Raw genomic sequence first — 24,178 nt, forward strand, 5'->3', positions numbered from 1 at the left:
TGCTCGCATTTTGTCACAATTTGTTGTTTTTTGCTTGTCCACCGGTCTCTTGATGATTGACCCCAAGTTCTCAATGGGATTAAGATCTGGTGAATTTCCAGGCCATTTCCCTGAGCCATTTAGTTATCACCTTTGCTTTGTGGCAAGGTGCTCCATCATGCTGGAAAAGGCATTGTTGATCCCCAAACTGCTCTTGGACAGTTGGGAGAAGTTGCTCTTGGAGGACATTCTGGTATCATTCTTTATTCATGGATGTGTTTTTGGGCAAGACTGTGAGAGAGCCGATTCCCTTGGCTGAGAAGCCGCCCCACACATGAATGGTTGCCGGATGCTTTACAGTTGGCATGAGACAAGACTGGTGGTATCGCTCACCTTGTCTTCTCCGAACAAGCTGTTTTCCAGATGTTCCAAACAATCGGAAAGGGGATTCATCAGAGAAAATGACTTTACCCCAGTCCTCAGCAGTCCACTCCCTGTACCTTTTGCAGAATATCAGTCTGTCCCTGATGTTTTTTCTGGAGAGAAGTGGCTTCTTTGCTGCCCTCCTTGACACCAGGCCTTGCTCCAAGAGTCTCCGCACTCACACCTGCCTGCTGCCATTCCTGAGCAAGCTCTGCACTGCTGGTAGCCCCATCCCGAAGCTGAAACACTTTTAAGAGACGGTCCTGGCACTTGCTGGTCCTTCTTGGGCGCCCAGGAGCCTTTTTGACAACAATGGAACCTCTCTCCTTGAATTCCTTGATGATGCGATAGATTGTGATCGAGGTGCAATCTTGCTAGCTGCGATACTCTTCCCTGTTAGGCCAGTGTTGTGCAGTGCAATGATGACTGCACGTGTTTCTTTAGAGATAACCATGGCTAACAGAAGAGAAAACAATAATGCCAATCACCAGCCTCATTTTATAGTGTCCAGTGGTGTGATTGTTACTTAATCATGACAGATTGATCTCCTGCCCTGTCCTCATCAACACCCACACCTGTGTTACTGGAGCAATCACTGAAACAATGTTAGCTGCTCCTTTTAAGGCAGAGGCCTGCAATGAAGTTGAAATGTGGTTTGGGGGAAAAAGTTCATTTTCTAGGCAAATATTGACTTTGCTATTAATTGCTGTTAAGCTGATCACTCTTTATAACATTCTGGAGTATATGCAAATTGCCATTATAAAACCTGATGCAGTAGACTTTGTAAAAATTAACATTTGTATCATTCTCAAAACTCTCTGTGGTAAGACAATCCCTTTAAGAAAGTTAGGCAGTGTTCTTTGTATAAAGGAGGTACAGATTGGTCATGCTAACGATGAGATCAATCTTCTACCCCAAAAAACACGTCTGTGGACCTTGCAGTGAAGATAATTGTAAAAAACACAAATGAGATTGGATGTTTTAACCACAGTGTCGTGAAGCCTCTTCTTCTCTTCAGTTGAATATATTGTTCATAAACATAACAAGTGCAATTTTTCTGACAAAACAATTCTGGCAAGAGAGGTTGGTGAGCAGGGGGTTAACTCCGAAGCTTACTCCTCATGGCTGGGATGTGGACATATGGCATCAAAATCATCAGCGTCTAACCTAAAGCAATTATCCTGCTGCGTCCCTGAACGAAAAACTCTCTGGCATTCAATATATAATACGAAAGTACAGCTAGAGCCATCACTCTGAGGGTATGGTGTCATACTTTAATGGCTGGAAAACACATTGAAGTAAATGCGAGAAATCAACCTCTGAAATCCAAGTCGATTCGGGGTGTTCCTTTGTTTCATCAGTGTTTACAGCAATGTAAAACCCTGCAAAAACATAACAAAATATAAACAGAAAATAGCAAAAAAAGAATATTTGTATATTGTATATTTGTGTAATTTTGTATATTTTGTATGTTTCTATTTGCCTTCTATCTTTGGTGAAAACAATCATCTTCTAAAACACAAGAAGTGATGTCACTGAAGATCACATAATTAAATCAGCAATGTAGAGCAAGACACATTTTAGGATGCTGTTTAAATGTGTATGTGATGTTATTTTGTTCAGTATTACAAGTCTTTTCTTAAGAGAATTATTCAATATAAAATGCATTTGATTAAAGGGAACCTGTCACCAGGAACCTCATTTTCACTAAATACAGGTTCCAGAAGTTCATTACACCTCCATTGCAAATATGTCTCTCTTTCTCTGAGCATTTGCATTACAATATAATTGTGTGTTATAACTTACCTTACAGCCTGAAAGAATCCTCTGTGTAGTCACAGGGTTTGGGCTTTGGTTTAGATGTATTTCAAAAACAACACATGACTTGTCTGTGCTGCAGACTCCTAAGTTCTCAGTTCCAATCTTTGTGCTCCTGTACAGCTCCTCCCTCCTGGTCCTTCACAGAGCTCACAGTTTGTGTGCTGACATCAGTGAGACACAAAAGATCAGTACAGGAGCACAAAGGTGGGGGCTGAGAGCTGAGCAGTCAGTCATGTGTTGTTTTTAATAATTCCTTTATAATAATTCCTTTATTTATATAGTGCACAAAGATTACGCATGTGCTACAGAGAGCTTTACCAAATCGGTCCCTGTCCCCAATGGGGCTCACAATCTAATCAACCTACCAGTATGTTTTGGAGTGTGGGAGGAAACCAGAGGACCCAGAGGAAACCCACGCAAACATACACTCACTGGCCACTTTATTAGGTACACCATGCTAGTAATGGGTTGGACCCCGTTTTGCCTTCAGAACTGCCTCAATTCTTTGTGGCATAGATTCAACAAGGTGCTGGAAGCATTCCTCAGAGATTTTGGTCCATATTGACATGATGACATCACACAGTTGCCACAGATTTGTCGGCTGCACATCCATGATGCGAATCTCCCGTTCCACCACATCCCAAAGATGCTCTATTGGATTGAGATCTGGTGACTGTGGAGGCCATTTGAGTACCGTGAACTCATTGTCATGTTCAAGAAACCAGTCTGAGATGATTCCAGCTTTATGACATGGCGCATTATCCTGCTGAAAGTAGCCATCAGATGTTGGGTACATTGTGGTCATAAAGGGATGGACATGGTCAGCAACAATACTCAGGTGGGCTGTGGCGTTGCAACGATGCTCAATTGGTACCAAGGGGCCCAAAGAGTGCGAAGAAAATATTCCCCACACCATGACACCACCACCACCAGCCTGAACCATTGATACAAGGCAGGATGGATCCATGCTTTCATGTTGTTGACGCCAAATTCTGACCCTACTATCCAAATGTCGCAGCAGAAATCGAGACTCATCAGACCAGGCAACGTTTTTCCAATCTTCTACTGTCCAATTTCGATGAGCTTGTGCAAATTGTCGTCTCAGTTTCCTGTTCTTAGCTGAAAGGAGTGGCACCCGGTGTGGTCTTCTGCTGCTGTAGCCCATCTGCCTCAAAGTTTGACGTACTGTGCGTTCAGAGATGCTCTTCTGCCTACCTTGGTTGTAACGGGTGGTGATTTGAGTCACTGTTGCCTTTCTATCAGCTCGAACCAGTCTGCCCATTCTCCTCTGACCTCTGGCATCAACAAGGCATTTCCGCCCACAGAACTGCCGCTCACTGGATGTTTTTTTCTTTTTTGGACCATTCTCTGTAAACCCTAGAGATGGTTGTGCGTGAAAATCCCAGTAGATCAGCAGTTTCTGAAATACTCAGACCAGCCCTTCTGGCACCAACAACCATGCCACATTCAAAGGCACTCAAATCACCTTTCTTCCCCATGCTGATGCTCGGTTTGAACTGCAGGAGATTGTCTTGACCATGTCTACATGCCTAAATGCACTGAGTTGCCGCCATGTGATCGGCTGATTAGAAATTAAGTGTTAACGAGCAGTTGGACAGGTGTACCTAATAAAGTGGCCGGTGAGTGTATAAACTCTTTGAAATTCATCCAAACCAAAGCCCAACCCCTGGGATTAAACAGAGGATTTTGTCAGGGTGCAAGGTAAGTTACAACACACAATTAGATTGTAATGCAAATGCTTAGAAAAGGCAAAAATGCATACTTGCAATGCAGCTGTAATAGGTTTCTGTAACCTGTCTTTAGTGAAAATAAGGTCCCTGGTGATAGGTTCCCCTTAAGTGCTCAAGAACGGGTGAAGTATACTTATATACAAGAGATATGCTATCCATGCTGCAAACCATTAAAAAAGCAAGTATATAAATATATAAACAATTTTCCCATAATGCTGCACTTCATTAAGGTCTGCTTGTAAATTTACAAGTGCTTCTTTTATATTCAACCTGTTGCCGCGGCAAATGTCAGCACTCAGCCAATCTTTTTTTTTTTTTGTATACCATTTACAGAGAAAGAAGGTTGAACTTTGTCTTTGTGTAATAAATTGTACAATCATGTCTACAATAAAACAAATACATATGAAAAGATAACCTCCGACAGGAACACAAGAAGTATAGGAAGTATCATCTTAATTTTAAAACTTAAAGAGTTGGAAAACAGATGGAAAATCAGTCCTTGCAAGTCCCACTTGAGCCGTGTGTGCATTGTTTATCAAGGGCTGTTCTTCACCATTCTGAATGACTTCCTGTACTGACCCGATGGCAATGTTTGGATAAGCCGCCACTAATTATGACATTATTTACTTTAATAAAGTGACATCCGAGTGTTGAACATGACAGCGAATTATGCTCCCATAATAAAATCTACTTCAAATGTCTGCAACTGGAAAACACAATGCGGTAATTCCAGCAGTAAGCCATAATATTCTATCAGATCAGAATATCACATGCACGTCTGTTTGATGAGAATAATTAAAATTTGTTTTAGCGACGCGGGATAAGAGGCGCTCGGAGAGATTGGTGCAACCCGTGCTTAAAGTTATCTGTAAGACTCTATTTCTACCCTCAATTGTTTCTGATTTGTGGTTCCTTTTGTTTGTGGGTTCCCTGGCAACCAGCTGAGAATCAGCATTGGAGAAACCACTGGAGCATGCCGCAAATTTTAAGTAAACATGGTCATCTGGCTCCTTCTGTCTCGGATGAATGTTTACCTACAATATATCACTCTCTTTTACTGTGCAGGCATATGCCACCATTTCATTTCTGTCAGGCCTAATTATTTTCTCGCCATTTCTTCACTTTTTACTATTAAGGTGATTCTCTGTATAATTTGCCATACCTATAGTTAGACGTGAGTTATTTCTTAACCATGCCATATATACGTCCCCCATAGGTTTGTGTGAATGTAGCCTGAGTTTTTATATACTATATACAGTGTATAAATGTATATAGTGTATAAATGCATATATCAGTACATAAATGTGTGCATGTGAGTGTATACATATGTATGTGTGTACAAGGATATAAAAGTGAGTATAGAATGTTATATGTGTGTATTTAAGTGTATAAATGTGTGTGATTATATAAACATGTGTGTATGTATGAATACTTTTCAGTGTGTGGTCACACGTTGCAGTTAAACCTGCATCGCAATCAGTTTTGAGGTGGTTTTAGGTGCAGATTTGTTAATTTAACAAGTGAAAGGCATTTGTTCATGTCTTTCACCTGTTACATTAACAAAACTGCACCTAAAACCACCTCAAAACTGATTGTGATGCAGTTTTAATTGCAACTTGTGACCGGACCCTAAGGGGGAGGGGGGCCCCATGCAGAAATCTGCTATGGGGCCCTGCCTCTCCTAGTTATGCCACTGCTTAGTATCTATATATATATATACAGGCAGTCCCCGGGTTACATACAAGATAGGGTCTGTAGGTTTGTTCTTAAGTTGAATTTGTATGTAAGTCGGAACGGTATATTTTATCATTGTAATCCCAGCCAGAACTTTTTTGGTCTCTGTGACAATTGGATTTTAAAAATGTTGGGTTGTCATAAGAATCAGGATTAACAATAAAGCTTCATTACAGACACCTGTGATAACTGTTACAGCTGATCATCGTAGCCTAGGACTAAAGTACAATAAATTACCAATATCCAGAGGTCCGTTTGTAACTAGGGGTCGTATGTAAGTCGAGTGTTCTTAAGTAGGGGACCGCCTGTATCAACTTTGTGAAGGTACTATATGATACTCTATTCAGGGGGAATATAGTATATATTATAATATTATACATTAGGAGGGTCATCGATTAGATGGGTGGTGTGGTCAGTTATTTTGTGAGGGATATATATTATTTAGGAGCAAATTGTTGTTCTGCAGGTGACAATATACCATAATTGACTGGTATTTTCAGGGGTGCAGTCTAAATATTTCCTTCAAGCTTAAGCTATCTAGAGCTGAAGACATCTGGCAGTGCATTCAACGGTGATAAGTCACAGCCGGGAGAAGTCATAATGAAGTCCTCTTCCTGATGGAGCAGATTGTCATCTATAAGGCACTAGATGCTTGTCATCCAGACAGTGAGCCAGTGCATTCTGGTTGTGAGGGGATGTTATCAATTGTTTGTAATGTTGTCAACATTTTTTGATTAGGTTGTGAATTTTCAGTAATTTCAGTGGGCCAAAAATAGCAGGTTTAGGCTCCTGTGGGAGTGGTGAATGGGAGTGGGGAAGGGGTAGGTTACAACATTTCAATTTTAGCCACAGGCAACAAAGAGACTAGAATCAGCAATGATTATAATGATGTATCTGACATACGAAGCCTCCATAAAATCCGGATGGGACATTTCAACATGAGTTATCTCCACGGCCATAGTTGTTTGCAGATTTAAATACAGCATCTAAAGAAGTTTTTCTGCATAATTCTAAATCTCTGACGTTCCTGGTTGACAGGTCGGACAGGTTGCGTACCTAATCTTCTTAACCTGCCCCTTGGGTGTTTAGTTTAGTCTTATAATTTAACGGAATGCAAAGTTACTGAAAGTTATCATATAACCACCCTATTGACTCCATATCCATCTTTTGCCTTTCACCTCTTGACCACTAACTAAAAACTTTAATTACCGGATTACCGGAGAAACCTCCGGTGGGCCCCGGGTCGCCTCACTCATATTTAGAAGAGCATAGGACTATGGCCACAATGATCGGGCGCTGACGGACACTGTTTCCACCAGCGCCTCATCTCGACACTACGCACTTCCTCCGGCAACTCGCACAATTACATCATCTGTGCGAGCCGCCGCGGCTGGCATCAGTGCGCGGACTCGCAGAGGAAGTGCGCGGAGCCTGTCTGAGAAGGAGCAGCGCTGCATGACATGCTGCGTCTGAAACCTGGAATGGATCATGGACATCAGCAGCCACTTAAGGAGGTGAGGGGATGGGTGGCCCTGTAAAGGCAGCTCTGAGGGGGAGGGGGAGGGGTCCCTGTTATTTCAGCTACAGGGGGAGAAGGGCCCCTGTGAGTTCATCTTTGGGGGAGAGAGGGGCCCCTGTGAGTTCATCTTTGGGGCAGAGGGGCCCCGGTGAGTCCATCTTTGGGGGAGAGAGGGGCCCCTGTGAGTTCATCTTTTGGGGAGAGAGGGGCCACTGTGAGTTCATGTCTGGGGGGAGAGGGGCCCCTGTCATTTCAGGTCTGGGGGGAGAGGGGCCCCTGTGAGTTCATGTCTGGGGGGAGAGGGGCCCCTGTCATTTCAGGTCTGGGGGGAAAGGGGCCCCTGTGAGTTCGTGTCTGGGGGGAGAGGGGCCCCTGTCATTTCAGGTCTGGGGGGAGAGGGACCCTTTAATGGCAGGTCTGGAGGGGGGGCTGCTGTAATGGAAGCTGTGGGGGGGGGCTGTGGGAGGAGGGGAGCCCTGTGACTTGTTTTTTCATTTCCATTTTTCACTCCCCACCATCAAAAATCTATAACTTTTTTATTTTTACACATAAAGAGCTTCTGCTTAACAAATTGCACTTCGTAGTGACGGTATTTAATTTTCCATGTCGTGTACTGGGAAGCGGGAAAAAATTCCAAATACAGTGAAAATGGTGAAGAAACACATTTGCACCACTTTCTTGTGGGCTTGGATTTTAGGGCTGTCACTGTGCACCCCAAATGACATGTCTACTTTATTCTTTGGGTCAGTGCGATCACAAATTTGTATAGGTTTTATGTTTTCATACATTTACAAAATTTAACACCTCCTGTACAAAAAAATGTTTTTTATTTTACCATTTTCTGGTGCCAATAACTTTTTCATACGTCGGTATACGGAGCTGTGGGGGATGTCATTTCTTGCGACTTTCGGTGACGTTTTCAATGCTTCTATTTTTAGGACTGTACAACCTTTTGATCACTTTTTATTGAATTATTAATATTTTTCAAAATGGCAAAAAAAGTGCCATTTTCTACTTCAGGCTCTATTTTCTGTTGCAGTGCTGTGAAAAACTGTTATATATATCATATTTTAATAGATCAGACTTGGCGATACCTAATGTGTTTATGATTTTTACTGTTTTTACTATTCATATGACTTCTAGGGAAAGGTGGGTGATTTGAATTTTTAGGGGTTTTTTAATATAATTTTTTACCCCCTAGGGTACTTTAACCCTGGGTTGTCTGATTGATCCTACCATACTACAGTATGGCAGTATATAGGGATTTTCCTCCTCATTCATCACAATGTGTGAATCGCACAATGTAATGAAAGGGTTAAAACGAGACATTGTCGGGTCTTCCGAAGCCCTGAGGCTGTCATGACAACCGATCGCTGCCCTCTGATTATGTCACGGGGAGTGTCTATTTTTACCAAGATGGCGGAGCCCATGCCCCGCCACCTTTTTGCAGCAGGCGGCGAGGGACTTCATAGCACCTGCGGTCGGTGCTAGCACCGTTCGCGGGTGCTCCTAGTAAGTGTTTGCTGCAATATGCAGCAAAGACCAGCTATGGAGAGGGCTCAGCCGGTGAAGCCTCTCCATGCACACGCAGCAGATGTTAAAGGGTTAATGGCATGTTTTAGTTTAGTTTTAGAGGGGAGGGTGTGTTCAGGGTGATGAGCTGTGTTGATGTCACTAATGCACACAGATGCGTTTTTTTGCACATGCAAATATAGCAGGTTTTACCATTTATTTACACATAGGGGCACATTTACTTACCCGTCCCGTTGACGCCACCGATCCGGAATGTCTGACAAGGATTCGGAGCTGTCACGATTCACTAAGGTCATGCGTCCAATTTCCTGCATGTATTGCTTCCCCTCTGAGGTCCGCCGGAGTTCACCTTCTTCTTCCCAGTGCATGTGAGTGCAATTCAGCGCAAAACGGAAAAATAGTCTTGCATTCTTTATTTATAATGGGTGGGCCCCAAATGTCATTTTCTCTGGTGGGCCCCAGATACTCCAGTCCGACCCTGGTGGAGGCAGAGGTACACATCCCCCCTTCTGAATGGGGCTCTTGCTCACCCCCCTTACTCCAGACCCCAGCCTCACAGCCCTATACTGGGAAACAGGAGGAGACCAGGTCTCCAGACAGAACTGGGCAACCCAGCCCACCTGGTCACATTGCTCCGGCTACTCCTAGCCCGCCAGCACCTGCAATGCGCCCCAACCTCGGCGCCACAAACCTGTCCCTTCCATGCTTGGACCCGGAGTCCCTCCCGCCACATACTCCGTCCTTATACCAGATGCCACAGCGTGGGCCATACCTCCTGAGCCAGCAGACTCAGTCATCCAGGGCCTCGCACCAATGGGAGATCCCGCCTACAGCTCTGCAACTCCATTCACCAGCACTCTCTCCACACTGGCTCCTGGCAACCCAATCTCCTGCCGTAGTGTCCTCTCCTCAACTTAGTCAAGAAAGCACTTCTTCAATCCAAGTCCCCATGTCTCCCACATCAGACATGCATCAGAACTCCTTGTTTACTCAACTCATAGAAGGCCTGTCAGAGTTACATAATTTCAAAACGCACTTGAAAGCCATTCCCACCAAGGAAGATATGGAATGCTATGTGTCAAGACTGGAACACTCCTACAGTGCTGAGATTACTGTACTAAGAGAAGAGGTCCAACAACTTCAGGCCAGGACAGAAGTTACAGAGGCTGCTCAGAATATGGTGTGAGAACAACTGGAATCCCATTCCGCCACTCTAGCTGAACACGCTGTACAGCTCCAATAACTAACGGATCAATTTGATGATGCAGAAAATAGAGGCAGTAGGAATAATATCCATATTCGGGACCTGCACACTGTCCTCCGCACGATTTTCAACTCTATCCCTGAGGTTCCCAAAGATACTGTGCTGGAATTAGATAGGGCACACAGAGCTCTTGAAGCTCGACAGGAAGCAAATGGTCCTCCCCAAGACGTCATCTGCCGAGTTCACCGTTACCAGTTAAAAGAGGCCTTTATGAACAAAGCCAGATCCAGGGAACGGATTGTTTACCAAGGTGCTTTGCTACAACTTCTCCCAGATTTATCTAGATTGACTCTCCTCAAACGGAAGGCACTACGTCCATTTCTGGATCTACTCCGCCAAAGAAATATACCCTATACCTGGGGATTCCCCTTCCATCTTCAAATTCGTCAAGCTGGCATCACATACTTCATTAGACATCCCATGGACGTCCAATCTGTGGCAGCCGCCCTGAATATCCCACCTCCAAACCTTACAGATTGGCCGGCCCTGACGATCCCAAGTGACCGGGGTCGCCCCCATCGCCCACACTATCCTCCAGTGGGGGTGGCTGGCAATGGCCAAGGGGGACCACGCAGAAGACGTCGCCGCCAGGGGGCGCCTCAAGTGGAAGAACAAGGCTAAACCTGCTGTTCTTCACTCAACTACGACGGTTTTGTATCAAACATAATCACACCACAAGGTGTCTTTTCCTATGTGCTGGGTTTTTCCTGTTGACGTTCTTTTTCAGTTTTCACCATATAGCTACAGGGGCCTTAGGAGAAGGCTCCCTCCTTGGTTAGGTTATTTCCCGAGTGGGTTAGTGTATACGGCTGGCCTGTATACATACTTAAAACGACCCCTCTAGCTTCGGGGCTGAAACTCCGAGTTGTTCCTGTTTCTTCCTTCTGCTTTTCCTTTTCATTCCCCCCAACATCCTTTCCCCTCTCATTCAGCTTCTTTAGTTTTCCTGTCCTCGGTGTGAGTGAGTGAGTATTTGTCTTCCCCCCCTTTTCCTTGTCTCCTCCTTACAACCCCACCTGCATACCCCCCCCCCACCTACCCCATCTCACCCAGAGGGTGAACCTGTCCTGGGCTCAGCTTATTGTCTTACCATGGAATCTCTAAAATTGGCCTCACTGAATGCTAGGGGCCTGAACACCCCCCAAAAAAGATCCCAGGTGTTGTACGGCATGCACAGACAGGGAGTTAAGATTCTTTTCTTACAGGAGACTTACTTCAAAACAGGCCACCTCCCGGTGATCAAAGAACGCTACTTTAAGTCTTGGTTCCACAGGTCCAACCCGACTTCTCGCTCAAAAAGGGGTTTCGATTGCAGTCCACAAATCCCTCCTACACGTTGTCCTGGGTGAACGGATGGATGAAGGCGGCAGGTACGCATTCATAAAGATAAAGATCTTTGACCAGTTGTTCACGTTTGCAAACTTGTATTTACCCAACCGTTCACCAATCTCTAGCTGTCGGAGGATTCTTTCTGAGCTGGCGGGGTTCATGGAGGGGATGCTGATTTTGGGTGGGGATTTCAATTTCCCTCTTGATGTAGCTAGTGACACCTCATCAGGCAAGACACATATCTCCGCTAGACAGATGGGGTCCCTTAGAAGGGACCTGCACAACCTTCAGCTGGTTGACGTCTGGAGGATTCTCCACCCCACAGACAGGGATTATACATACTACTCCCCGGCCCACGACTCCTATAGCCGTATTAACTATTTCCTAATTCAGCAAAGAGTCCTAACTTGGGAACCAGTGGCGACTATTGGAAACATTGTCCTTTCAGACCATGCCCCGATCTACCTGCACGTGACCTTCCCTTCAATTTCTAGAAGGCCATGGACCTGGCGCCTTAATGACCACTTGCTCAAGGACTCCCTTTGTGTACAAGAAATTAGCCAGACTATAGACTCCTTCACACGATCCCCAGAGCTAAGACCCGAATCTCTGCCCCTAAAATGGAAGGCGCTAAAATGTGAACTACGTAGCCGTTTTACTGATCATGGTGTCCGGTCAAAGAAGGAAAACAAGGCCAAAATCAACTCTTTGTTACAGCACCTACACACTCTTGAATCACGTCACATAACTAAACAGACTCCAGAAGTACTGACAGACCTGTTAGTGGTTAGAGATGAGATCCGGGCCCTTTTAGATCGGAAATCGACGCACCAGCTCACACGGTTTAAAGGTTGCTTATACGAGCACTCTAATAAATGTGGCCAGTCACTAGCACGCCTTCTACACCCAAGATCAGGGGTGACGCATATCTCACAAATCAAATCTGTGACTGACGCCATCATGCACAACCCGATTGACATTAGTGCCGAATTCGGCTCATACTATTCCCGACTTTACAACTTAAAAGGCCAATTTGCTGATCTGGACTCGGCGTCCCTGACAAGACGAATTGAGAAATATGTAAAGGACACGGCTCTGCCCCAACTCGACAGTGAGGTGACCGAGACTCTAGAGGACGATTTTAGTGAGGAAGAGGTTAGAGAGGCAATTAAAAACTCCCCAGCAGGGAAGAGCCCGGGCCTCGACGGCTTCTCGACTGCTTTCTATAAATATTTTCGGAGTTCTATTTCCCCGTTCCTGATGAGAGTGTTTAACTCTATCTCCCAAGCGGCTGCATTCCATCCCCAATCCCTGGAGGCTAATATAAGCGTAATTCTGAAGCCAGAAAAGGACCATCTATTACCAGGGAGATATAGGCCCATTTCCGTATTAAATATTGATTTGAAGCTATACTCTAAAATCCTAGCTGATCGCTTGGCCCCACACCTCCTGAAAGTAATACACACAGATCAAGTGGGTTTTATTAGAGGCAGGGAAGCTAGGGACAACTTAACCAAAACCTTCCTCCTGATGGACCATGCTAGGAAAAGATCTACTCCCTTAGGCCTTTTGTCCATTGATGCCGAAAAGGCATTTGACAGGGTCCACTGGGGCTTTATGTCGGCTGCCCTATCCCAACTTGGTATAGGACCTAAATTCCTCAGGAGAGTCATGGCCTTGTATGACCACCCGACGGCCAGAGTTAGGGCTAATGGATTTTTCTCCAGCCCTATTCAAATAAACAACGGTACATGCCAAGGGTGCCCGCTTTCCCCCCTTCTTTATGTAGTAGTGATGGAACACCTGGCAATTGCTATCAGGAATAATCCCAGCATCCACGACGTCCGGATAGGCCACAGAAACTACAAAACGGCCCTCTTCGCAGATGACTTACTGCTATACATCTCCCAGCCCAGAATCTCCCTCCCCTCTCTCCTTAAGGAATTTGAGACCTATAGTCACCTGAGCAACTTTAAAATTAATTTCAACAAATCTGAGGCCCTGAACGTCTCTCTCCCTGCTGACGAGGTCCAATTCATTAAGGAACTCTTTCCCTTCCGATGGCGCCCATCTTCCATCAAGTATTTAGGGATCCAGGTTCCCTCAGACCTAACCAAATTGTATTGCCTCAACTATTTACCTCTGCTGGAGCGTACCATAAAAGACCTAGCGGCATATGACAGGAAGAGCCTTTCCTGATTTGGCCGGATCAACGCCATTAAGATGGACATATTGCCCCGCTTTCTCTACTTATTTCAAGGAGTCCCACTAGTCCCCCCTGCCACATTCTTCAAGTCAATCAGAACAGCGCTACTACGCTTCATTTGGGGCGCTTCCCGGCCTCGGATTGGTTGGAGATACTTGATACGCCCCAAGTCTGCCGGTGGCATGGGGCTCCCGGATTTTAAGCTTTAACACCAGGCATTCATCCTAACCCGTCTGATAGAATGGCACTATCATATAGCCTCCAAACAGTGGGTCTACCTGGAGCAATACAGCTCAACGATACCTATCAAACTGCTACCCTGGGTTTGAATGTTGAAATAGAACCCTTGACTCTATTCTTGGCCCAAACCTTAAAACTCTGGCCTTCTCTCACTCAATGCTCAATATTATCCAGGGATTTTAGCCCACTCACACCCTTATTCAGAAACCCGGACTTCCCCCCGGCCCTCTACAGACTTAACTTCCTAGGACACTCTGCTCATCAAGACCTACGTATGTAAAATATAGTGGGTGAGGACCCAATCCCGACATATAATGAACTAGCAGACCTGTCTGCTTCGGCGAACATTCCATGGCTCGAGAGTGCTCAACTAGGCTCTTTCCTCAAACAACCAGGTAGTACAGCAGCTTTCAATGCCCCTCTCAAGCCCTTTGAGAACTTCTTCCGTCCAGCATCCCCTCCGGAACATTGCATATCCCAAATCTACGCTCTCTTGATAAAAGAGTTCGACACTTCAACCCTACCCTATGTGACAAACTGGAAAAGGGATCTGGGAGTCTCTATCTCCCCAGAAGATTGGGAAAAGTCATTTTTGTATACCCACAAACTGTCAGTTGCATGCTCCGCTCAAGAAAGAAATTACAAAATTCTGTCCAGGTGGTACAGAATCCCAGGGATTCAGGGATATATTGGCCCAAACCCAAGGCTAGAGCGACTTGGAACGTATCCTCCAAATACCCTCTATTGCTCGCCACCCTCAGCTCAACTCTATACATGTGCTCCTTAAGTGTTACACCTCACCTCTCTTTCCCTCTTGTCTTCCCGCTTCCCTTCCCCTTTGCCTCAACCCTGTTCTCTACTCTGAATGAATGTATGAATGTATTCCTTCCACTACTTCATTCTGTACGTAAATATGAGCTGTCGTGGGCTCCTACGCCTAAACTGTCCATGCCCAATCAATACACACAAGCCCTGACTTTCCTTCAAGGGCATAATATCAACCCCAGTAGAGACCCGAAGCGCCCTTCACGAGGGGTAAGAATTGTCAACTCTTAGTTCATACAGACTTGGACATTGGCCTATCTCACCATGCTCTGCCCCAAGCAGACAACCCATAGGACTCATGAGGTCTCTCACCACCACGTGAACTTATATTGGACACAAACACATTCCTACCAGCCAAATAGGAAACCACAAGCTCTTATTCCTTATGTCTAGTTTGTGTCTCCCTTCTGCTTTTATATAGAATACTTGTTATTGTTGTATACTTTACGATAAATAAAATTGATTAAACATAAAAACTTTAACAATTTTTTTATTTTCCGTCCATTTTTTTTCGACCCTTTTAGGGTTTTTTATCTGTGGAGCAAATTAGACTCCCTATCTACAGGATTTAATATTGCATGCAATGTACAGAAAATCTGGAACACTTTTACTACAGTACTGACATCATCAGGAGTGACGGCCCTCCCCAAAATGACGGCGTGCAGCGTTTTTGAAAGGCTAGCGCCAACACAAGCGGTAGTTTATATGCTGCTCACGAGTTTACCAGCAACAATAATAGAGTTAACACCAACAATTGTTGCCAGTACCAAATCTGAACTGGATTTTAAACAGGCTCGCCAATCACTATTTGAGAACTATGGGAATAAGAAGTGAGTCGACCAATATCCCCAACTTTGAGTACAAGTTGAGGGGACCTGGAATCAGATGTCATTGGGGACATGCTTGCATCGGATCGTACCCAGAAACATGTAGTGTTGTCACGGATGCACCCGCGATCCTGTTTCCCGCCTGACTAGGCCACACGCTTCCGCTGCAATGGCGCGTGCACGCCAGCTCTTCTAGCCTTAAAGGGCCAGTGTACTCCTGATTGGCACTGGCTTATCCAGCTCAGCCCTTATAATCCAGCAGCTCCCTTCCTGCCTCGCCAGGAAGCCATTCCCAGCATTCCCAGGCGCTCCTGTGTGTCTCCAGTGTTTCCGGACACTCCTGTGTTTCCTGTGTCTCCAGCACTCCCAGACGATCCTATGTGTCACCAGCGTTTCCAGACGTTCCTGTGTGTCTTCAGCCTGCCTACGTGTTCCTGCTGTGCCTTCCAAACTTCCAGTCCAGCAGTGTCTTCAGTCTGTGCCAGCGTTACCAGTGTTTCTCCGTGTTCCTGTGTTACCAGTGTTCCCCCGTGTTCCTGCTGTTATTCCAGGTTCAGACTGTGTCCTGCACTTCCTCCTATCCCTGCTACCTTGGCTGCCACCACGGGCCTGGTCGCACCCGTGGAACGACCTAGTGGCACTAGTGGTACTCCCTAGTACCCTCCGTGACTGTGACAAGTCCCCTGTGCCTACTTTTTGCAAGTTAATGTCCATACCCTATGTACATGCTCATTCCCTAAGGCCAGTGACACACACAGGGCCACGATTAAGGTAGGTGGTAGCCCCTGGGCCCAAAATGTGGTGGGGACGCACACTGAATGTAGCCCAGACACTGGTACTCATTACTATTCTAAATTATCATTAATATTCTAAACTTGCTCCTACTTACATGTCAGGCTAGGGGGCACAGTGGCAGTGGTGTTGGCCTAGCTGCTGGCCTAAGAGGCACAGTGGCAGTAGTACGGACTACTAGTCCTTGTCACCATATCATTCCCACATGCCACTGCTTCACTGAGTTCTCTCTTCTCCTCTCACAGATCGGGCCAAGTGCCTGCACTGCTATAGACGGCTTGCAGCCGGTCCCCGGATACTAAAAGGTTAGGGACACTGTTGTACATAATGGGGGTCATTTACTAAGGGCCCGATTCGCGTTTTCCCGACGTGTTACCCGAATATTTCCGTTTTGCGCCGATTGTACCTGAATTGCCCTGGGTTTTTGGCGCACGCGATCGGAATTTGGCGCATCGGCGCCGGCATGCGCGCGACGGAAATCGGGGGGCGTGGCCGAACGAAAACCCGACGTATTCGGAAAAACCGCCGCATTTAAAAAAAAAATTGTGTCGCGAAAATTTCACTCACCTTCATCCTGGGTAGGCCGGTGTATTTCGAGGCATTCCAGCGGACTTCAGCGCAGCAGCGCCACCTGGTGGACGGCGGAGGAACTGCATTGATGAATCCCGGCCGGACCCGAATCCAGCGCAGAGAACGCGCCGCTGGATCGCGAACGGACCAGGTAAGTAAATGTGCCCCATTATATATATAATAACTGCCTATATACCCAACAATAAATGCACATTTTCAGTCATCAATACTGTGCATTTCACAAGTGTTTAGACACATTTACACAGATCCGTTTGCTCCGCAGAACAGGACAAAAGTCACCTGCAATGTGTTTCCAAATAGACTTCAAAAAGCCAATTTAATTTCCCATTCTCTCCAGAGTGATGTTGTCAGCTTTCCATCTTGTCTGGAAATAGCAACAATGATATATTTCATTAACAGTGAGATAAATGGTAGATTTGTTGCTGGAGATTAAACATCGTGTAATTGGGGATGCTTTTGAACCTTTGGCTCCGGATACAGGAATGCTGCAAATTTCATTAAAGAATGCATCCAGCATATATTTATAAACACAATTGAAATGAAAACATGAAATTGCTAAATCACTTGACTCTGACAACCTCACTTAGATATAACTGATATGTAGAAAATAAAACAGTTCAGCTAATTTACTTTTAATACACTGTGATTATATCTGAATCTTCACAATAAGTCGCATTGAAAACTGGAGGTAACAGATGCTGCACATGGAATGAAAAGACACAATTGTGATATGTTGCATATACAGTAGTATGTTAAGCATCTTCATTTATTTTCTATTACAATTCCACTAAATTTATTCTTTAAGATGATTGTAACAGTCCGGATGTCCTTCAAACATGAATGTCGGGAGTTTGATTGACTTTTCAAGTTCAAGGCAAAAATTCCACAATGCATGAAATCATTTAACCCTTCCTTTTTGAATGTGCATTGCTTTCTGTCTGTGCGCCGCTTCTGTTATACAAAGTCATATTCTAATTACATTTTCTGCTGGAAGTGAGTAATTAGAAATCATGCTGGAATTGTGTCGGGTAATTCGGATATATTCTGTGCCCAGTCAGTAACATGCTCACCGGACAGGTGTTGGTCACTGTGTTTTTAATGCAAGGTTTAACATGATTAAAGATCTGCCTAAAACGCACTCAGATCACTGCATCTATGTTTATAAAAAAAGATTTCTACCCTAGATCTATAAAATTTGTAAGCTTTGTGTCAGTACCTGTCCAGCAACCGCGCAACCACAACCAGGCTTGGCATTAGCTGTCAGACTAGGTAGGTGGTGGTGAACTCACCCTGCGACGTTCCTGCGGGCTAAGGCCCTGCCTAAAGCAGATAAACTGCCCTGACAAGGGCGAACCCACTATCAGGAACATATCTGACGGTCCCTGAGTGACCCTACAAAATGACAAGAAAACTTACTTCGTCTGGCAGCTGCTGGATGGTGGAGTGGACAGCTACCCGGAATACAGATATAGGTCAGTGTTCACACTGGTAACAGAAACTGACACAAGACAGACAGGAAGGTGGGGTCACACTAGGAGAAAAACAATACTGAGGGACAAACAACAGATACAGACAGACAAGCGGAGTCAAACAAACCGGGTCAAAACCAAGATGGCGACAAAGGTACAGATTCGTATAGCAAGTAGAATGGTCAGTAGACAAAGTCAATACAAAGTCAAGTAGACAAAGTCCATACACAGAATAGCAATAACCTCAATAGCAAGAGCACTAGAGATCATAGGAGACTGCAATAACCAGCACCTAATGAAGGGCTGAGCAGAATATAAGGCAGTAATGGACACTGCCTCCAGCACTGACTGGCTCAGCCGTCCATCACTCAAACCGCAGCTGCAGGCAAAACAATTACAGAGACTCACCCAGCTTTCCCAGGATCAGAAATGGACCTGTCAATCACAGGCAGCTCTCGGTGTGGTTTTCCAGCAAGAAGCCTGAAACCTGATCCCATCAAAACAATTTGTGAGTTCTGAGGTCAATTTGTGAGGTCATTTACTAAGGGCCCGAATCGCGTTTTTCCAGCATGTTTCCTGATTATTACTGTTTTTCCCTGAATTGCCCCAGGTTTTTGGCGCTCGTAAATCGGAGGGGTGGCCGTCGGAAAACCCGACGGATTCAGAAAAATCGCTGTATTTAAAAAAAATATGTGTCGCTTGACATGCACTTACCAGCACCCAGCCTAGCTTGGTGAACTCCAGCAGACCTCGGCGGACTTGAGTGCAGTAGCGACACCCGGTGGACATTGGGCGCACTACCTTAGTGAATCACCGGAACATACGAATCAGCGTCGGAGAACCCGCCGCTGGATCGCAAATGGACCAGGTAAGTAAATCTGCCCCTTTGTCTTGTTATGGTCTTGTAGATGAACTTTTAAGTATGTCTCTCAATGGTTGAGTCACATACATAATGTATGAGGACTAGCAAGCTTAGGCTCTATTCACACTACTGTTTAAGTCTCTGTTCCTTACCCCTGTTGAAAGAGTTGAGGTTTAACATAGCAGTTAAAAATCCCATTGACATCAATGTAAATTTTATGTCATCCCTTATGCATACAGATATTTTTTACAAAAAAAATTACGGTGGCTGCAGTAGTTTCAGTTTGAAAAAACACACATGAGTTATTGCATCAGTTTTTATAGAGATAGATATATAGATATGCAACACCCTCGCCGATGCAAGGCGGAGGGGTGGTTGCGAATACGTCCCACCATGTAGCTTGCAGCCTGTGTAGGGTCTGACTAGCTCCACAGCATGTCACTACATCACACTACATAGTCCTTATAGGATACAGGGGAACATTGCAGTGGTAGATCCTGCCTGGTAAGGCAGGAGTTAATTGTTTTATGTGATGTCATATGTGTCAGCCAATCACAGGTGTTATACTTTGTCTCTGTGAGCTGAGATGTAAGCTGAGATATAATTGGAGAAGTAGCCACCACCTGACCAGGGGAGTTACAAGACCCTGTCAGGAAACTTCCAGAAGAAGGAGTCTCTCTCAGGAGAGAGAAGAGAGCAGTCAGACCTAGGAGTCTGCTGCAGAAGCAGTCTGGAGTAACCCCAGTCTAAACTCTATACAGCTAGCATACCAGACCAGAGCAGGAAGAGCCTAGCCCCTGCCTGAAGAGTGGAGCTAATAGCTAAGAGTTAGTGAGGAAAGGGGTATCATCCTACCTTTAAGGGTGATACCTGAAGCACTCCAGGACAAGCTGAAGCTTCCTATTAGGACACAGCTACCTCCCAGCCTGCCCTCTGCATCCAGGCTGGCGATCTACCTCCTGTGGCTTCCTCCAACTGCATCTCAGCACTCCGCCATTCTGTTTAAGGCACGTTGCTGCGGTTCCTGTCGGTTCCAATAAAGAACTGTAAGTTGTTTTTGTTCAACCTCTGCCTCCGTCTGGTCCCTGCTACTACAACTATCATCATCACAGGCACCCTGTCCATCACACAGAGACCCATACTCTAGACACCAAAGGGTTGCCCCAGGGAGATCCGCTATTGCAGCCTCTCCCTCATCATTTCTTGCCAACACCACCCTGCTGGAGACCTGCCAGGCTGTAGGACAGCCCTCCGGTTCCCCATACCAAGCACCGTGACACTAGCGTGCCTAGGCCGCAACCGCCAGCCACTCAGGTACTGCGGGCCCCGGCTGACTCCAGGCCCCGAGAAAAGGCTAGGCCCCGGTGGGGGATGTTGCAAGTGGCGTCACGAACAGGATTTATATTTCTGTGCCTTATTCTGGCACTAAGGACTATCCTTTATTGAAAAGACTGTGCTGCCAAACCCTGCTGCCATTCGGGTTTAGGCCCCAAGTGATTGTGTGTTTCTGCATTGAACTGTGTTATACTGCTGCCACGTGCTGTCGAGCACCGCTCCAGCACTCAAGAGGTTAAATCCCTGCAAAGAACTTTGTCAGCTCTGCTACATCCGGCGCTGCCGCGCCTGAAGATTTTACCTCAGAAACTGTAGCGCAGCAAATAATTCCAGCCCGCCAAAACCTTCACTGGCGGGAAACCCAGATGACACACCAAGCTCCACCCACGCGTGAATGGCGTGAACCCCGCCTCCTGTGGCGCAGAGAAAAATAGAGCCCGCCACAGCTCTTGGCGGGAAGGACTTGGACTCCTCCCTCTGGCACGCAGCGGACTTCCTGCCCCACCTCAACGAAACGCCAAAACTCGTGTGGATCTTGGACAGTGAGGTCAGCACCATGTGGGGTTCTCGGCCATTCCCTTCCGTGGAGCAACCCGAGTTCTTGGAGGTTCTGGAGACCATGGTTGTGGTCTCTGCTCAGCCGGTCCGGAGGCCCTTCGCTGGGCACCGGCTGCATCGTGGACTGACCCGAGCCTTCGTCACCAGGACGTACTTCCAGGCGGTGATGGAGCGCCAAGTACCACCCGGGCGGTTCCTAGTGCCTCTACCGGCTACCATGCTGGTACCGCGGACCCACGTGGAGTCGCCACGTGGGGAGGCCCCGACTCCTGTCGAGCCAGCGCCTGGACCTACTGCTGCCGTGCCACCTGCACCGAGGCCTACTGCTCCTGCCGACCAGCCTGCCAGCCCCGCTGTGGTGGTTCCTGATCCTCCGGCTGCTCCTGCTCCAGTTCCGGCACCTGCCCAACAAGCTGTGAGATCCGAGCCTACACCGGAGCGACCTACCCCAGCACCGGCACCTCCGCAGCCTCGAGGTCGAGGTGAGGCCCTCCACCGGTAACTCCGAGACGCTGTCTCGGAACAGCGACGCCGGGAGAAGGAGGCCCAGCGCTACATGGCCGTCCGGTCTACAGCGGGAGCCTGGGTGAAGCAGAACCGCACCACCGGCATGGTCTGGTACTTCGACCGGCAGCGTGGCTATGGCTTTGCCACTCAGGACTATACCGGACGGGAGGTATTTATTCCCCGCCGGTCCGTCAAAAGGCCTGACTTGCCGGAGAGACTCCACAATCTGAGACCGGGGAAGTGCATCGAATTTTCCCTGCAGGAGGGACCTCGAGGGCCGTGGGCAGCTGGCGTGATCCGGATCCCGGACTCCGATGAGGACCGCTACCCATCGTGCGATGAGCTGTATGAGGACGACGAGTGGCCGGAGTCTCCGAATACCTCTTCTTCCTCGGCTGCGAGTCCCCGGGCGGTGACCCACGTGAATGCTCCATCCACGGTGATCGTAAGTACCGGCCCCATTGCTATTCATGGGCCGGGCATGATCCAAGGCGCCACCCCCACCGTCTCCCCTGCAGGGAGCGTTGCCAGATCCCGCAGTTCCTCTGTGGGAGAGGATACCCCGGTTGGTGAGCCTTATCCGGAGGCTCCAACAAGACCCTCATCTCCATCTGCCAGTTACCAGTGGGGTGATGACCCGGCCCCAGAAGAATCGGAGCTGGAGGGAGCCGCGGCGCTGCCGCAGGATCCCATTTATTTCTTTCTGGACCCCTCCGTGGTCCCTGGCTCTGTTGAGCCCCCGTCTGGAACAGCCGACACCCCGCTCCTCCCCCTGAAGGTCCAAAAGCTGCTGTTGAACCTGCAGTACCTGCTACTGCCACCGGGTGTCCCCAGCCGGCTGCTACCACCGCTGAGGATGCACAGGATTCCCTACTGACTTTGGATCCTGTGCCTGCTGAACCCAGCGAAGATGCATCTGACTAACCCCTGAAGGGCTGTAGCCCTCTCCAGGTACTGTGTCCATTGTAAATATTTATTTCTGCCCCTACCCTATAGAGCCAGAAACTGTCCTGAGACTCTCACCCTTATTTATCTCAGTCAAGAGATTTTCCGCTGTCATGTGCTATGATAGCACCCCTTCCTCTGCCACAGCAGAGATTCCTACCAAAGGACCCTGTCCCTCTACACAAAGAGGAGACCCTTTGCTTCTTTTATTGCACTTTTCCCCACATCAAGGGCTGTACCCAGAAGATTGCCACTAGAGACCTTCTGTGAGACTTTTGCCAGATACTACCAGGGAAAAGTTGCTAAGTGCCTTCCTTTTTAGGTATGGACATTCTGCTTGCACTCTTTATGCCTTTCCTTTTCAGGTAAAGAGACATTCTATGCTGCTACCCTGAGTAGCCTACCTATGTAACGTTTGTAACGTTTAAGATGTGTACCCATTGGACTCCTAAGCCAATGTGAGTTTACCAAATGTTTGCACACTGTCAATTTATGCCAGTAGTTTGCACTAACCTTTGATAGGCGTTTCAGATTGTAGTGTGACTGTGTCGGACCGTCTCTATATAAAACCTTGTCCCTCAAACCGAGGTTTGCACGTGGGGGTAGTCCATAAACTGCGGGTCCTTCGGGGACCGGGGGTGTTACAGAGATAGCACCTGGATGCCACTCATACAAGGGTAAGAATGTCAGTCGGCAGGTACTTATACATTTGTATAATGCTTAATTGTGTCACATATGCCAATGTAATGCATATACACAATATATATTTGTCGCCAAGGGAAGAAGTGTTTACATAACAAATATCCAGGCCTTGGTGCAAGGAGTGGATTACAGGACATGACACCACACCTTTCCTACTGTATAGTTCGGTTTAATGGCGTTAGCGACCAACTGTCATACTTCACATTTACATGTCTTTGTCTTAGTCCGACACCAACCCAGGTGCCTGTCTCCAGGACCATGGGCGGTTTGTCCCTACAGATCATGTAGCCTGCACTTCACAGAAGTGCCCTTATCTACCTCTGCGCCCCAAACCATCTGTAGTCGAGCCGAGGGCGGCTCTTTCAATTGCCCCGGGGGTATTCAACACCCTCGCCGATGCAAGGCGGAGGGGTGGTTGCGAATACGTCCCACCATGTAGCTTGCAGCCTGTGTAGGGTCTGACTAGCCCCACAGCATGTCACTACATCACACTACATAGTCCTTATAGGATACAGGGGAACATTGCAGTGGTAGATCCTGCCTGGTAAGGCAGGAGTTAATTGTTTTATGTGATGTCATATGTGTCAGCCAATCACAGGTGTTATACTTTGTCTCTGTGAACTGTGAGATGTAAGCTGAGATGTAATTGGAGGAGTAGCCACCACCTGACCAGGGGAGTTACAAGACCCTGTCAGGAAACTTCCAGAAGAAGGAGTCTCTCTCAGGAGAGAAAAGAGAGCAGTCAGACCTAGGAGTCTGCTGCAGAAGCAGACTGGAGTAACCCCAGTCTAAACTCTATACAGCTAGCATACCAGACCAGAGCAGGAAGAGCCTAGCCCCTGCCTGAAGAGTGGAGCTAATAGCTAAGAGTTAGTGAGGAAAGGGGTATCATCCTACCTTTAAGGGTGATACCTGAAGCACTCCAGGACAAGCTGAAGCTTCCTATTAGGACACAGCTACCTCCCA

The 24,178-nt window shown here is 46.9% G+C and overlaps 1 long non-coding RNA gene across 1 annotated transcript in view; it reads right to left on the reverse strand.

The window, feature by feature from the left end:
• Positions 1-714: 714 nt before the first annotated feature.
• The window catches only part of LOC140121251 (uncharacterized), a 44,583-nt gene continuing 21,119 nt past the window's right edge, over positions 715-24,178 (reverse strand). The window contains exon 3 of the long non-coding RNA XR_011854053.1: positions 715-1,784. This is a non-coding gene — a long non-coding RNA (uncharacterized lncRNA). The remainder of the gene's footprint in view (positions 1,785-24,178) is intronic.

Source organism: Engystomops pustulosus, chromosome 3, assembly GCF_040894005.1.
Source record: "Engystomops pustulosus chromosome 3, aEngPut4.maternal, whole genome shotgun sequence".
Classification (NCBI taxonomy): domain Eukaryota; kingdom Metazoa; phylum Chordata; class Amphibia; order Anura; family Leptodactylidae; genus Engystomops; species Engystomops pustulosus.